Here is a 14902-nt window from a genome sequence, read left to right as displayed (position 1 = left end):
CTTTACTCCAGTTTATGAGGGATTATTTGTATATTCTGTAGTAATATATTGCAACTTGTGAGGGATTATTTGTACATTCTGTAATACTTTATTGTAACCTGTGAGGGATTGTTTGTATATTCTGTAGTAATGTCTTGCAACTGTGAGGGATTGTTTGTACATTCTGTAGTAATGTATTGCAACTTGTGAGGGATTGTTTGTACATTCTGTAGTAATGTATTACAACCTGTGAGGGATTGTTTGTACATTCTGTAGTAATGTATTGCAACTTGAGAGGGATTGTTTGTACATTCTGTAGTAATGCATTACAACTTGTGAAGGATTGTTTGTACATTCTGTAGTAATGTATTGCAACTTGTGAGGGATTGTTTGTACATTCTGTAGTAATATATTACAATGTGTGAGGGATTGTTTGTACATTCTGTAGTAATGTATTGCAACGTGTGAGGGATTGTTTGTACATTCTGTAGTAATGTATTACATCTTGTGAGGGATTGTTTGTACATTCTATAGTAATGTATTGCAACTTGTGAGGGATTGTTTGTACATTCTGTAGTTATGTATTGCAACTTATGAGGTATTGTTTGTACATTCTATAGTAATGTATTGCAACTTGTGAGGGATTGTTTGTACATTCTGTAGTAATGTATTGCAACTTGTGAGGGATTGTTTGTACATTCTGTAGTAATGTATTGCAACTTGTGAGGGATTATCTGTACATTTTGTAGTAATGTATTACAACTTGTGAGGGATTGTTTGTACATTCTGTAGTACTATATTACAACTTGTGAGGGATTGTTTGTACATTCTGTAGTGATGTATTGCAACTTGTGAGGGATTGTTTGAGTGTGCATTCTGTAATAATTTACATCAGCTTGTGAGTAATTGTTTGATTATGCATCTTCTCACTGATGCCCCAATTCTCAAATCTTGAAGCAAGGAGGCTTGTTATAATTCCTTGGCTTAATCATATGTATCTGTAGCCTTCTATTTTTCAAATGTATTTTTCCTGACCCCCCCCCTCCTTAAACTGTGATACTGCTTTATCTATATCAAAGGTCACATGTAGGGCTTATGTGATTTGGAATTAAGAGGTTCTGTTTTAATTTGTGTTTTACCAGTTGTTCTCTAGGGCTGATTTAGTCAAGCTATCATCAATAAATACATGATAAAAATTAGTGCGCAATTTGAGAACCAAAGAAACCTGGTAGGTGATCTTTAATATCTTTGGCCTTCCTGACTTAATCTAATAATGTTGTTATAAATATTTCCTTATTGCATTGTAAAATTGTGGGTTGGTTTAAAAAAATGCACAGCTATGCTAGGAAATTAACAGCAGCTGACTTTAAACACATATTTGGTGTTACTGCAAAGGATTTCAGGAAGATACTTGTCAGCAGAATGCTTTTAAAGATTGCCCTGAACCATTCCACATAAGAGAAATGTTATTATTGTAAGAGTATACAATGGTGTATAGAACAGAGGCAGTGTTAAGTATTTTTGATGGCATTAAAACAACATATTAATATATTGTATGAAAGAGTAATGAAAGTGAAATGTCACATTTATCCACTAGAAAATAATTCTTGAGAGTTCATAAGATGGGAACAAAAAGGATCAGTTACCCATCTCAGTGTTTTCAAAAAAGTCAGAACAAGATGGCTAGTCTCCATAAAACAAAGCATCATAAGTTCAAACAATTACTAGAAAATCAGTGACAAATTTTGTGGAAGAAAAAACTACCTATATCCCTGTATAAGATGCAACACCTACACATCCTTAACCTTTTACTTAAATGTTAAATGTAAGTGCAATTTATTCCAGCCTAAACACCTGCCCTGACCTTAAAATTGTTGGCTTGCACAAGTACTTTAGCAACTGTATTCAGCCAAGTGGCACTTCATTCAAAGAAGCTTTTACATAAACTAAATTCACATTTGCTGTGAGGTTTGCTTGACCAGAAAACTCCTCATAAACAAGTAGTTTGATACTCCATAAAATATAAATGTTCCTTTATTCAGTGTAATAAGACATGCAGTGCACATTCTAAACACACTTATTCTGTAATTGAAGATATCTCTGCAATACTATTATGCCTGGAAACAGGTCAATAGTGTAGTGTAAATGTTAGCTTCAAAGAAGGACGTGTGCTCAGTCTGGGCAAGAATTGATTTTACTAAGCAGAATTGGCAAATGATTATTTCTTAGAAAATTTACTAAAAATTGAAAATGACTTTTGAAGGAAAAGCTAATATTTTGTCCAAGAAAAATATAAAAGACCATCCATTTAGCAAGGAGAGGAGAAACAATACTTAGAAGTAATGTTTTTGTTGTTTTATAGTACTCCTGTTACCACAGTTGGAATCTCTGCCTTGTATGGCAGCTCAGCCTGTTAGCCATTGCACGTCATTTTGGCAGTCTGTCAGCTTGCTTAACGATTTTTCTGTGGTGGATTTATCGGCTCTGTAAAATAAGAGAAAAGATGTAGTTGCAACCCTTGCATCTGTTGACCGTATGATTGAAAAACAACTGGAGTATACCCTTCTCTTATACATCTTGGAACAAACCTTTTCCTTGCAAATGCTTTAGATCTTGGTAAACATCCCTGCTTGGAACACTGCTGTGGTAACTTTAGATACCATGCACCATTCCATAGTGCAAAAGTTTATTGCTTTGGAATGCCTCATGTTTGTGAAACCCCTTGACTTTAATACCGATTCTGAGTTTCCTACTGTCACTGTAACACTTCTAGCAGACACCTGTGTGCTCAGCTTGTTGACTTACACAAGTAACCCAGTGAATGAAGAACAAAGCACTAATACAGAAAATTCCACAGTGTTTTTCTAAGAATCAGGCCCATGTTCACCATATTTCTAATTCATGTACCTACCTCTACAGAGTTCATAATCAATACAAGCAAACGGTATATTCTTTAATGAATAACGTATGGCATTTGTGAGAATAGGTCTTCAAATTATCAAGATTTCTGTTCAGCGTGTACATTTTTGCTTAGAGTAAAAGTAGTGCTACAGTGTGTTAAGGGAAAATGGAATCCATACACTTAAAGAAAGGTACATAAGGCACAATTAAGACACTATATAAACAATATCTATGAAAACTCAGATATTCACTTGTACTGGAAAAAGGTTAATTCCATACTCTTGTCTTTCAAGTTTAAATGGCAAATAACTTATACAGATACTGTAAAGGTTTATGATAATCTTTCTGAAAAAGAGAAGATGAAAAGTAAGATACTTAAGGTTTGCCTGGGTATAGATTTATTTGAGTATTCAGCACGCAGCCATCATTTTCTTTTCACAGGTAAATGTTACATGCGATATGTTATTTCCAGACTACAGTTTGTTACGATTACTTATAAATTAAGGTGAAAAAAGCTGCCTAGATGTTTACAGTAGATGAGAGCGTATGACGCTTATACTGCCTATTTCTTGTTCAATTTAGCCCCTTGCTGTTACTATATATATATATATATATATATATATATATATATATATATATATATATATATATGTGTGTGTGTGTGTGTATATATCTCAACTACGTCTAACAACTCTCTGGAGGAGAACTGCATTACCCATTATTTTATAAGCTATATTCATAAACGGTAAGAGTGTTTTGTGTTAACTGTTTCCAACCCGTGAAATGCAGCACTAGATAGCTGCCTTATGTTGAATCCTGAGCACCAGACTGAGATTTTCTGTAAATGCAAACACCATTTAATGAGCACTGGTCAAGTTGTAACATAAGGTCCTGCTATGTTTTCAGATGTAACCTTGACAAATATTTTTACTTAACTTGAGCTGATATAAAATGTAAATTATAAACTCTAATTGAAAAATCATAAAGTTTGTTATAAACAACTCCGGATGAACTGGTTAACTTACTATCATACTTAACTTGACTGACAATGCTGTCATCTTTATCAGCATTTTGAATATATATCACATTACTTTCTAACCATTTTTTCCTGTATATCACAGTACAGGAATGTAAGTGCAGCCCATTTCATGTGCTAAACCTGTGATGGAGCAGTCATGTCTAAGATGTCAGGGTTATACTAATTGTGAATAAATTAGTTATAGTTTTGTATTCTGTTTTCTGATATTTTTGTCAATTATCAACTGGAATTTGTAAGCAGAGTCAGTGACTCAACATATGGTGCACTCTTCTTTCTTGCTAGAAGATAAGAAGGCTGTGGGTTCTGTTCCCACACTAGGCAATTACATAAATTTTTCCATTACTGATGCTGTAATATAGCATAAGGAAGGTGGCCTTTTAGATGAGCCATTAAAGACACATCTCATCTTCCTGAGCTGGTGGTGGCTCATGTTATAAAATATGTCATGCCTTTGATCAAAAACAGTAGAGGAACTGTCCTGGTGCCCTGACCAAATTTTCCCATGTTTGTTTGAATACCTGCTAGGGTCTAGTGAGACCAACCTAGTCAACAAATACAAGTAAATATATTGCTGTTTTACCTGTTGTTATGTTAAATTGTACCAAAAACCAAAAGAAAGGCAGCTGAAGGAGCTCTTTTGGTTATTGGTACCTTTTGGCAACTGCTTCTGTATGTTTGAATTATGTTAAATTGTACTTTTAAGGTTTCATATTTAATTCTACCAATTACTTTTAAACTGTATTAATAATAGTCATTCAAAATGTTATTTTTTATTTATTTTTTGTGGGTGATGTATAATGATTTTGTAGCCACAATTCGGATGTCCATAAATGTCCATAACCAGTGAAAACATGTATCGGTGCTTTCATTCTCACCCACATCTTCATTTCTCCAAAGTTCCCAGTCAGCGAACTGTAATGTCTGGCATTTGCAAAACTATCATAAGTTGTTGCTTCTTCTGGTATATCCCCACCAGTATTACTGGCATTGTTATTATATTTTTGACTCCCTCATTTCACCAGTCCATTACTGGTCCAACATCTTAAATGCTGCCATTTTTTTAAAAACTCAATTGTGAATCCAAAGACAGTGAGCAGTATTAAGTGAAGCAGCAATCTGGGCAGGCTGCATCTACAAACACCTAAAGTGCAATGCATAGACAACAGATGCATATAAGCACAGCAGCTGTAATAGGGTTTGGAAGAACTTAAGCAAATGAGGTGCTAACAACTTGTAAATGAGGATTGGCTGACAATCCTGAGATTATATTATGCAAATATGTCAGCTTTCCCACCCACCACTGTGTAATTCATAATCACTTTTTTATTTGCATTGACACAATGTGCAGAAGCCTTATAAAAAGTGAAGCCATGCCTTTTCTAGCCACTTTACAATCCATGAAGATGCTTGCTGTAGCTGCAAGTCTGTCTGCCTCCTGTTGTGAGTTACTTGTCTTGGCTGCCCACAACAAAACTGCTTGCACCCAGCAGCATCTGACAAACATTGACTCATTTTAACTTTGCTGACCAAGGCATTCTTCATAGATTTAAAGTGGAGAGGGATATCATACTGGCTTTAGTAGGTTTGTACAGCTCACTAAAGAGGACTTGGGGGATGTGTGGTCTTCCTATACCTATGAATTCCAGGGTGTGCGTGTGTATATAGATTATATATATATATATATATATATATATATATATATATATATATAGACACACACACACACACACACACACACACACACACACACACACACACACACACACACACACACACACTCACACATACACACACATACCTCACTATACTTGCCACAAGGACCTTCCAGAGAAAAACTAGGACACAATGGGTATCTTGAGGATACTCAAGTAGCTCCTTGACATAGTTTTGACACATATGGATCAGTACATCTATTTCACAGTGCAACCTCAGGATCAGTGTAGTACCATGTGAGCCTTTTATGGGATACCATGCTTCCCTGAGGTGGCTGGTGTGAAAGATCGCACTACTGGTGCCATTATGTCTCCACATAGACCATAGGGGGAGTTGTATCTTAACAGGAACTTGGTCCAGCATCCAGGCAGTACCCATGATTTTCCCATCTGGCACACAGGCAAACTCTACCTACTGTTACTACATTGAGATTCCCCATGGTCACCTTGATGGGAAATGCAAACAGTTTGTAATCATATAGTAATTTCTGTAGGGAAAGATTCTAAACTATATTACTGAGTAAAATTCTCTCTTTTGTTGTTGTTGTTGTTGTTGTTGTGTCTACTCTCTCTTTTTCTCTTTTGCAGGTGATACAGGCTACCCACCAGAACCTTGGCTAATGAACACAGATAGTGAAAGACCATTTCCATTAGCTGGATGAGTTTTGGGTACCTTTCAGTATGACCCTGCTACTGCATGCAGGATGTTTACTAAGTATTGCATTCTGCACAACATGATTATGCAGCAGTCTGGTACACAGCTGCCCCATGATGGCAGTGCAACTTCTGTGATATTTCCTTCTGCTAACAGCTATAGTGATAGTGGACAGCCTATTTCAGTGGTACTCTTGACAGCAAGCTAGTGCATGGTATAGGGCAGTACAGGCATGGGTTTCATTCATCTACCCAATCAAGCAGTGTTACTGGAAAAAATAATGGAACTGCATGTGAGTGCTGCACTCATGTTATTGTGCTATCACTTCCATAGGCATTACGCCTCTATGGATGTATGGACTGGTCAAAGTGATGTCACACCTCAGGGGGTGTGGTTCACACCTCTTATCCCCTGCATTATGCTTGCATACTTCAGTCATGTTCTGGGACTTTCCAGGGATGAATTCTGTTAAAACCCAGGGTCGAGCTCCAAGCTGGTCTGACAAGGAGAGCAAAATCCTCCTTTACCTGCAGTAGGAACTGAAGCTACAGAAGTTAGAGCAGGCTACAGCAGGGTCTGAGTGATAAAATATAGATATCTGTCAGAAGTTGGGGATCACCTGGGCAACACTGCCACCACAGACATGATGACCTGCAGAGAAGGAAGAGGGACTCGCTGGCTGGCTCAGTTTTGGAGGTCCAAGCAAGATGTGCAGAATTGTATACAGCAGGTGAATCTCTCTCTCTCTCTCTCTCTCTCTCTCTCTCTCTATATATATATGTGTGTGTGTGTGTGTGTGTGTGTGTGTGTGTGTGTGTGTGTGTGTGTGTGTGTGTGTGTGTGTGTGTGTGTGTGTTACAAAACATTGACTTTTGAGATGTCAGTGCATTAGTGTCAACATCACAACATTGACAAATTACTGCTTGTGATGTAATTTTTGCATGTGGTCAAGCCACTCTGCACCCTACACCCCTGCTAATTATGTATACTATCTCTGAGATCACGCAATCCCAGAGGAAAGTACAAATCTCCCCACCTGGAGATTGTCAATCTCACACACCCGTCGAGCATGTGCTTGTGCCAACCAAAGCATGTCAACTAAACAGATGTTGACATGTCAGCCATTTATTTATTTATTTGATTTTTATCCTTTGGTTGACCAGGTTACTCCATCTAGGATATTAGCCTCTTTACAGGTGAGATCTTAGGTGGTATTTACACTATTAGGTGAAATTTGGTGAGGTCATTGGGAAACTTTCCCCTAGTTTTTTCAATGGGTGCCATGGGATCTTCTACATCCACCTGAGCTACCAGCATCTCAAGCAAATGGGGCCTTGGTTTAACGTCTCCTCCAAAACACTAAAAAATACCACAGCCACCCCCCCCACACACACGCACACACACAAATAAATATAAATATGTATACATATACTACTAACTTTACTGCCATAGTTTGTATGTATGCATTTGAATATGTGCACCACTATACATGTAGAAGCACATTATATCTATGTGTATATATATATATATATATATATATATATATATATATATATATATATATATATATATATATATATATATATATATATGTGTGTGTGTGTGTGTCTGTGTGTCTGTGTGTTGTGTGCGTATAGCAGCACTCCATTAGTCAAATATTCATAATATTGAATGTTTGTTCTGCTGGCAGAAGTAATGGAAAACTGATTTAACTGCTTCTTCTGCCATTACTTTGTGGGAGGTTAAAGAACATTGAGAGTGGGAGTTTGTTCTTTTTCCATTATTGTATGATCTCAGAGTCTGTATATATATATATATAATTAGTAGGGGGTGCAAGAGGGCATGAACCCTGCAAAAAAAAAATATTTTTTTTTATTATTGTTATCTTGAGTTTTGAACCTTTTGGATTGATGTTTTGCAGTTCAGTGTTTTTGTACTCAGATATTTTGAAGTACACACACACACACACACACACACACACACACACACACACACACACACACACATATATATATATATATATATATATATATATATATATATATATATATATGGGTCTACCTGATAATACCTAAAGCCGACATCATTGAGGTGACATGCAAGAAAACCCACTTCATTGACAGATCGGATGAACAAAATCCTTCACAGGGTAAGGACTAAGTCACCCAAACACACACAAAACTAACATCGAAACACTCAAAACCCACCCAGGTGGGGGACTATGCCACCCACACCCCCAATTAAATATACCAACTCTGAGATCGCACTACAGTTTGGGAAAGGGCAATAATCACCCTCATGGCCAGCAGGTTACTAACCCTGGAAAGGATTTTGTTCATCCGTTCTGTCAATGAAGTGGGTTTTTGTGAATGTCGTTTCAATGAATCCATCCTCGACGATGCCAGCTTGCAATATTATCAGGTAGACTCATATATATATATATATATATATATATATATATATATATATATATATATATTCATATGAATATGTATACATGGAAATCTGGGTGTACATATCACTATGTGATATGTGGAAATACATATTCAAACTTGCTGAAAATTCAGAATCGAAAATAATTCCAAATTTACTGTATTCAACTTCTGAATGCTATATGAGAAGCACACCTGCCAAACTTACATAAAAATTTTTTTCACTGCATTTGTCTACTCCTTTAGCGAGGTAAGACTGAGTTACTTACAAAGGTTTATTGCTGACAGTGCAGTCTGAATTGAGTTTTTAGCTTAAAAGTCATTTATCAGTGTCATCTATGTACAACTTTTTGTGATTTCCATAAGTTTCTTCAAAATACAAAATGGCTGACAACAGCTAGACACCACATCCATGGTAGAATGGGTATGGAGGGGATGAACAGCAATTATATGAACTGCATGCTGAATACTTCCCTTATTGTATACTTCTTCTTCTTTCAGCTTTTCCCAGTTAGGGGTCACCACAGTGGATCACCTGTCCGCTCATGATTGGCAGTGGAGATTTACACAGTCGAGTTGCCAGCCCGGCACTCAACCTTCTACAGAAGTCACACAAATGCATGCACTCACACCTAGGGCCAGTTTAGAGTGTCCAATCCACCTACAGCATGTCTTTGGGATGTGGGAGGAAACCGGATCACCGGGAGAAAACCCACGCGACCACAGGGAGGACATGCAGACTCTGCACAGAAGGAATCCAGCCGAGGATCGAACCGGAGAACCTCTTGCTGTGAGGCGGCAACGCTAACCGCTGCACCACTTATTGTATACTGCCATGCTGAAAAAAATAATTATTTAAGCACTAAATCAAAATTGCATGTGGGTATATTGATATTTACCCACAGTTGGTGTGGTTTGATCACAAGGGAAAAGCCTGAGTGATTAAACAAAGGCAACCATTGGTAAATCCTGGTATGACCACACACAGGAGTGGATTATTGCTATTATATCCCACAAGAGGGGAAAACATACTGGACCTGATCATCACCAACATGGGGACTCTATGCTCCAGAAGAGAAGTGTATCCCTCACTGGTAAGATCAGACCATAAACTAATCTCACTGGATATTCACATCCCGACCCCACCCCCTGCCCAGAAAACCACAGTGAAAAACTTCTCTAAAGCAAATTTTACACTCCTCAAAACTGAGGTGGAATCCTTCAAAGCCCCCGGGCCTGTGGAAAATACGGCCCAGACCGCAGAATCCTTTATAAACGCATTCTATGAACACCTTCAGGAATGCATGGATCATGCGATCCCAAATAAAACCAAGACCCAATCCTCCAAAGGCAGACGTCCTGTCTGGTGGACCCCAGCCATAAACAAACTATACAATAGAAGGAGGAAGCTACTAAATGATAAAGCAAAATCCCAAAAAGGGAAGGCATCACTGATCAGTATTAGCAAAAACTACGGGCACACATAAAATTGTCTAAGGCCAGCTTCGAGAGAAAAATTGCACAGGACACTAAGGATAATCACAAGGCTTTCTTTAGTTATGTTAGGAACCTGGGTGGTAATTCCCAGATATGCTCAGAATTAGTCCAAAATGACAAAAAATACACGGAACCCACAGACATTGCCAACATCCTAGCTGACAGGTTCAGCGCAAACTCCCGCCCCCCACCAAAAGGGCAAATATCTATCCCAGCAGAGTGTTGCCCCTGACATCTCAGATGCTCAGGTAAGAGCCGCCTCTCCAAAGCAAAAACACAGCATCAATGGGACCAGATGGTGTCCCGGCTGCGTCCTACATGAACTCAAAGAAGAGCTAAACCCAAACATAAAACTACTGTTCAATCTCAGCCTTACTACAGGATATGTGCCCAAAGAGTGGCGTGCAGCAACAGTGGTCCCTCTCCATAAAGGTGGTGCCTCAACGGATCCTGGAAACTATCGCCCCATAAGCCTGACTAGCTTGGTCTGCAAAGCTATGGAAAGGATCATCATGGACCTCATAAATAAAGATATTGGGGACCTACAAACACTGGATCCTACCCAGTTCGGCTTTGTTAAGGGCAGATCCTGCCTCTTAAACCTGGTTGATTTCTTTGAAACAGTCACCAAGGCCATGGAAGGTGGTCCACACAGCCTACCTGGACCTCGCAAAAGCCTTCGATACAATACCCCACTCAGGCATTATAGATAAGCTCACCAGCTTAAATATAAACCCCTATGTCACTAGATGGATTGCAAACTGGCTCAAGGACAGAACACACATGGTTAGAATTGCTGGAGCCATGTCAGACTCCAAACCAGTTACAAGTGGTGTCCCACAAGGCTCAGTCCTGGGACCTCTCTTGTTCGGTATATATTTCTCGGAGGTACAGGCCAACACGGAAGGACTGTGGCTGACCAAGTTCGCAGATGACTGCAAACTGGGTGCCATAATCGACTCTCCAGCTGACACAAGCATCCTCCAAAAGGGCCTCATAGAAACAGACAACTGGTGCCAGTGCCATGGCCTCAAGCTAAATGCCAAAAGTGTATAGTCATCCCTTTGGCAAAAACAAAGTGCCCACAAATTACCACATAGGTGGAAATCCATTAAGTACAGAAGAAGTAATTAGGGACCTGGGGACCCAAGTTGATAGCAATCTCTCATTTGACAACCACGTGGCCAAAGTGGTTAGAAAAACATTTTATATAGCCCACCTAATCATGAAGGGATTCACATCTAGATCAGGGGAGGTCATCGTGCCTCTTTACTCATCCCTCATCAGGCCCATAATTGAGTACAATGCCCCTTTGGGATGTACCTTACCAGACACCTGCAGCAACTGGAAAGACCCCAAAAGTACCTCACCAAGAGGATCAAAGGGCTCAAACAGATGCCATATGCTGCCCGGTTAAAGAAACTCCAGCTCTACTCAGTGGCATACCGCCTGTTCAGAGGCGATCTGTGCCTGACGTATAAAGCCATGTCCAACCCGAATTAATGGACATGCTGCACCTCAGAAAATCCAAATCCCATCGAGCTACGCTCGAGAGACTTGAACCTCAGCACTGAAATAAATAGGACATGCTGGAGGGACAGATTCATAACCCAGAGGCTCCCTTCACTCTGGAATAAAATCCCAGTCCAGGTTAGGCAGAGTCCCTCATTGACTCTCTTCAAGAGGAATCTTGATGAGTGGATGGGAGATCGTAGGTTTACCCCGGGTATCACTTCTGTGTCACTGTTAGATAGAGGCACAGTATACTAACCTCGAAAAAGGGCATAGCAAAATAAATTTAAAATGGGTGGCGAAAGCCAAACACATTCTGGCTAGGCTTATAAATGCCCTAGGGCAGATAGCCTAGTATGAACCTATGAACCTATGAACCTATACAAATACATTGCTTAAGAAATAAATTGCTTACCTTTCTTAAATAATGTATTTTTATGAATGAACTTCAGTCATCTTCCATATTGTTTTCTGTAGGATGGAAGAAGTGACAGAGAAAAAGAGAATCTCTATTGCTGTTTGTTTTAAACTGTTAAAAAATAGATATTTTTATGAGGGACAGTGCAAAAATACAAAGAAAATCAGGTAGGTTTCTTTTTCTTTTGTTTAGCATAATGTACCTGATTTTGCATATATTTTACTTTGTCCCTCAGCATATGCCACTAGAAAGTCTGGCTGGTCAATGCTTGATTTACAATAGGTATGCTGGTTTGCTGTCCAATCAGCTTGCTTGTTTTTGAATAGTAATGTAGTGTTATTATATAATTATGATTATATACTGACTGGCCATTATTGCAGGCTGTGGTAGTGCAGCGGTTAGCATTGTCGCTTCACAGCAAGAGGGTCTCCTGGTGGATTCTCGGCTGGAGCGCCTTCTGTGTGGAGTCTGCATGTCCTCCCCGTGGTTAAGTGATGTTAAAGACATGCAGGTAGGTGTGTGCATGAATGGGTGTGCCTTCTTTGAAGGCTGGACATTGGGCTGGCAACTCGGCACCGTAAAAATCCATTGCCAATCATTAGTGGACCAGAGTTCTGCTGTGGCGACCCCTAACCGGGAAAAGCCGAAAGACAATTATTATTAATACTGACTGGCCATTAACATTCCAAAATTAACATGCTGATTGGTCAGCCCAACCAAAATTCTCATTGTAAATCGAGCATATACCAATGGAAAAAAGTTCAGTCACCTGGACTTTTTTCCATTAATATATGCTATTAAAATTTTACTTTTCTTTCATTGTTTTTTAAATAAAATTACAAAACCCAGACACTTAAAACAAAAAAGAGAGGTGGGAGAAAGACAACTATAAGGATAATCAGCTATGTTATGCAAACTGAGAAAAATGTACCTGATTATCCTTATGTTTTCTCTCTTCTGTCTCTCCCGTTCATTTTAAATCTCCAGAGTTTATTGTTTTAATTATAAACAAAACAAAAAAAAAAAACAATGGAGATCTTCCTTTCTCCACTGCTTTCTTTACACAGCACTGATGAACTGCGTAAGTGCGCATACATAAGTCCCATACTCATGAGCAGTACATCAGGAAATGTCCCAGGATACCATGGAAGATGCAGAAGAGTACCACAGCACTATTATACAAGGACATTATTTAAAAAAAGTAAGTAACATTTTTCTTAAATAATGTCATTTTATAGTATCAATAATCCATGGCTGGGTGTGGGTAATAATGGATTTACAACGATACCACACCAAAAAGTTTATTACATAAAGCTTTTGGGTCTGCACCCTTCATCAGTATAAAACAAATGCAACAATACAACATTTAAATAGGAGAAATCATATAGTCACATGTTTCAGCCCATCCCACAACCTAAACTAACAATTAAATTTATGTAATAAACTTTTTGGTGTGGTATCGTTGTGTATCGCTTGCATTTGGCAGTAGCACCATTGTTGTTTTGGTTCGAGTTATTTGGTGTATACTGTTCACACTTGTTCGTTAAGGAGAGCTTCAGCCCGTGGTGGATGTGATATTTAGCTTGGGGAGTTTTAATTTTGGTGTACTCTAGTGACTGTGGCAGTTATATTATGGAAATTGAAAGAGGAGGATCAAATGATTTAATTAAGAAGCTCCTGAGGCTGCATGAGAATCCATTGTTGAAAATAATGTTTGATACAACTCCTGAACAAATAACGGTGGACAATGAGGTAAAAGAGTTTAAGGAGCAATTATTGGTTTTGGAGAAGAAAGTACAAACGTAGAAGCAGCTTCAATGGCAGAGACTGAGTTTTCAGGCATACCTAGAGTTAGGTATTGTGCCAAGAGGGCTAAGAATATTAAAAATGCCCTCTTTTGACAATACCTATAATGAACTGTTAATGCAATGGCAGCAGCTAAATCTTAAATTAAGTGCAGACTATAGGAAATTAATGAATACATTCCTTGAGCCTATAGAAAATAAACTTATAGAAGAAATAGAGCTGCTGGAGAATAAAATTACAGGTATGCCTTGTTTTAATGATTCTTTTGGACTGTATCAGAATTTTTTGTCCCGCATTCATGCTCTAGATATAAAATTACAACAGAGGAAAAAGAACAAGTTACAAAGAGATATGAATGATTTTAAGCTAAATCGTATCTTCTCATGGCCAAGAGAAGAGAATGGTGTATTTCCTTATAAAAAAACAATACATCCTGTAAATAGCAAGAAGTCAGGTTCATTAGAGCCGCTTGATACGTTTGAATGACAGGGGAAAGGAGCAGGACCATAAGAAAAACTCTTTAGCAACGGTCTCTTCAGCTGATACTGGTTCTGTACCTTTAAATGACAAAGAAAACGAATTACAAGAACCGCCTTTTAATGACAATGTGACCGATGTTAGAAAAGATGATGCTGTACGTCCTAAGATGAGGGGGAATATGGCGCTGAGTAATGTGGATATAAATAAAAAGGTTCTACAAAGGGAAATAACATCTTTTTCTCCTTTTCATCTAAAACAACTGGAGAAGGTTGTTTTACAGTTACAACAGAAGGAACTTTACTCGCAACAGCAGCAGCAGATTATGTCCGGGAAAAGAAAAGAAAAAACAGCAGTCCGTTGGTGCACAGCAAGTCCAGCAGAAGGTAGTTAAATCCACTAAAGGTACTGTAAATCTTTCTAAAGTTGAGCGAACGGATGCTCAGCTATCGCTTTTGAGCAAAGGCCTTAAGT

This window comes from Protopterus annectens, chromosome 6.part0 (genome assembly GCF_019279795.1).
Source record: "Protopterus annectens isolate FY-2018-M chromosome 6.part0, PAN1.0, whole genome shotgun sequence".
Lineage (NCBI taxonomy): Eukaryota > Metazoa > Chordata > Ceratodontiformes > Protopteridae > Protopterus > Protopterus annectens.
The sequence above is the reverse complement of the archived record's forward strand: the minus strand, read 5'-3'. Positions refer to the sequence as shown.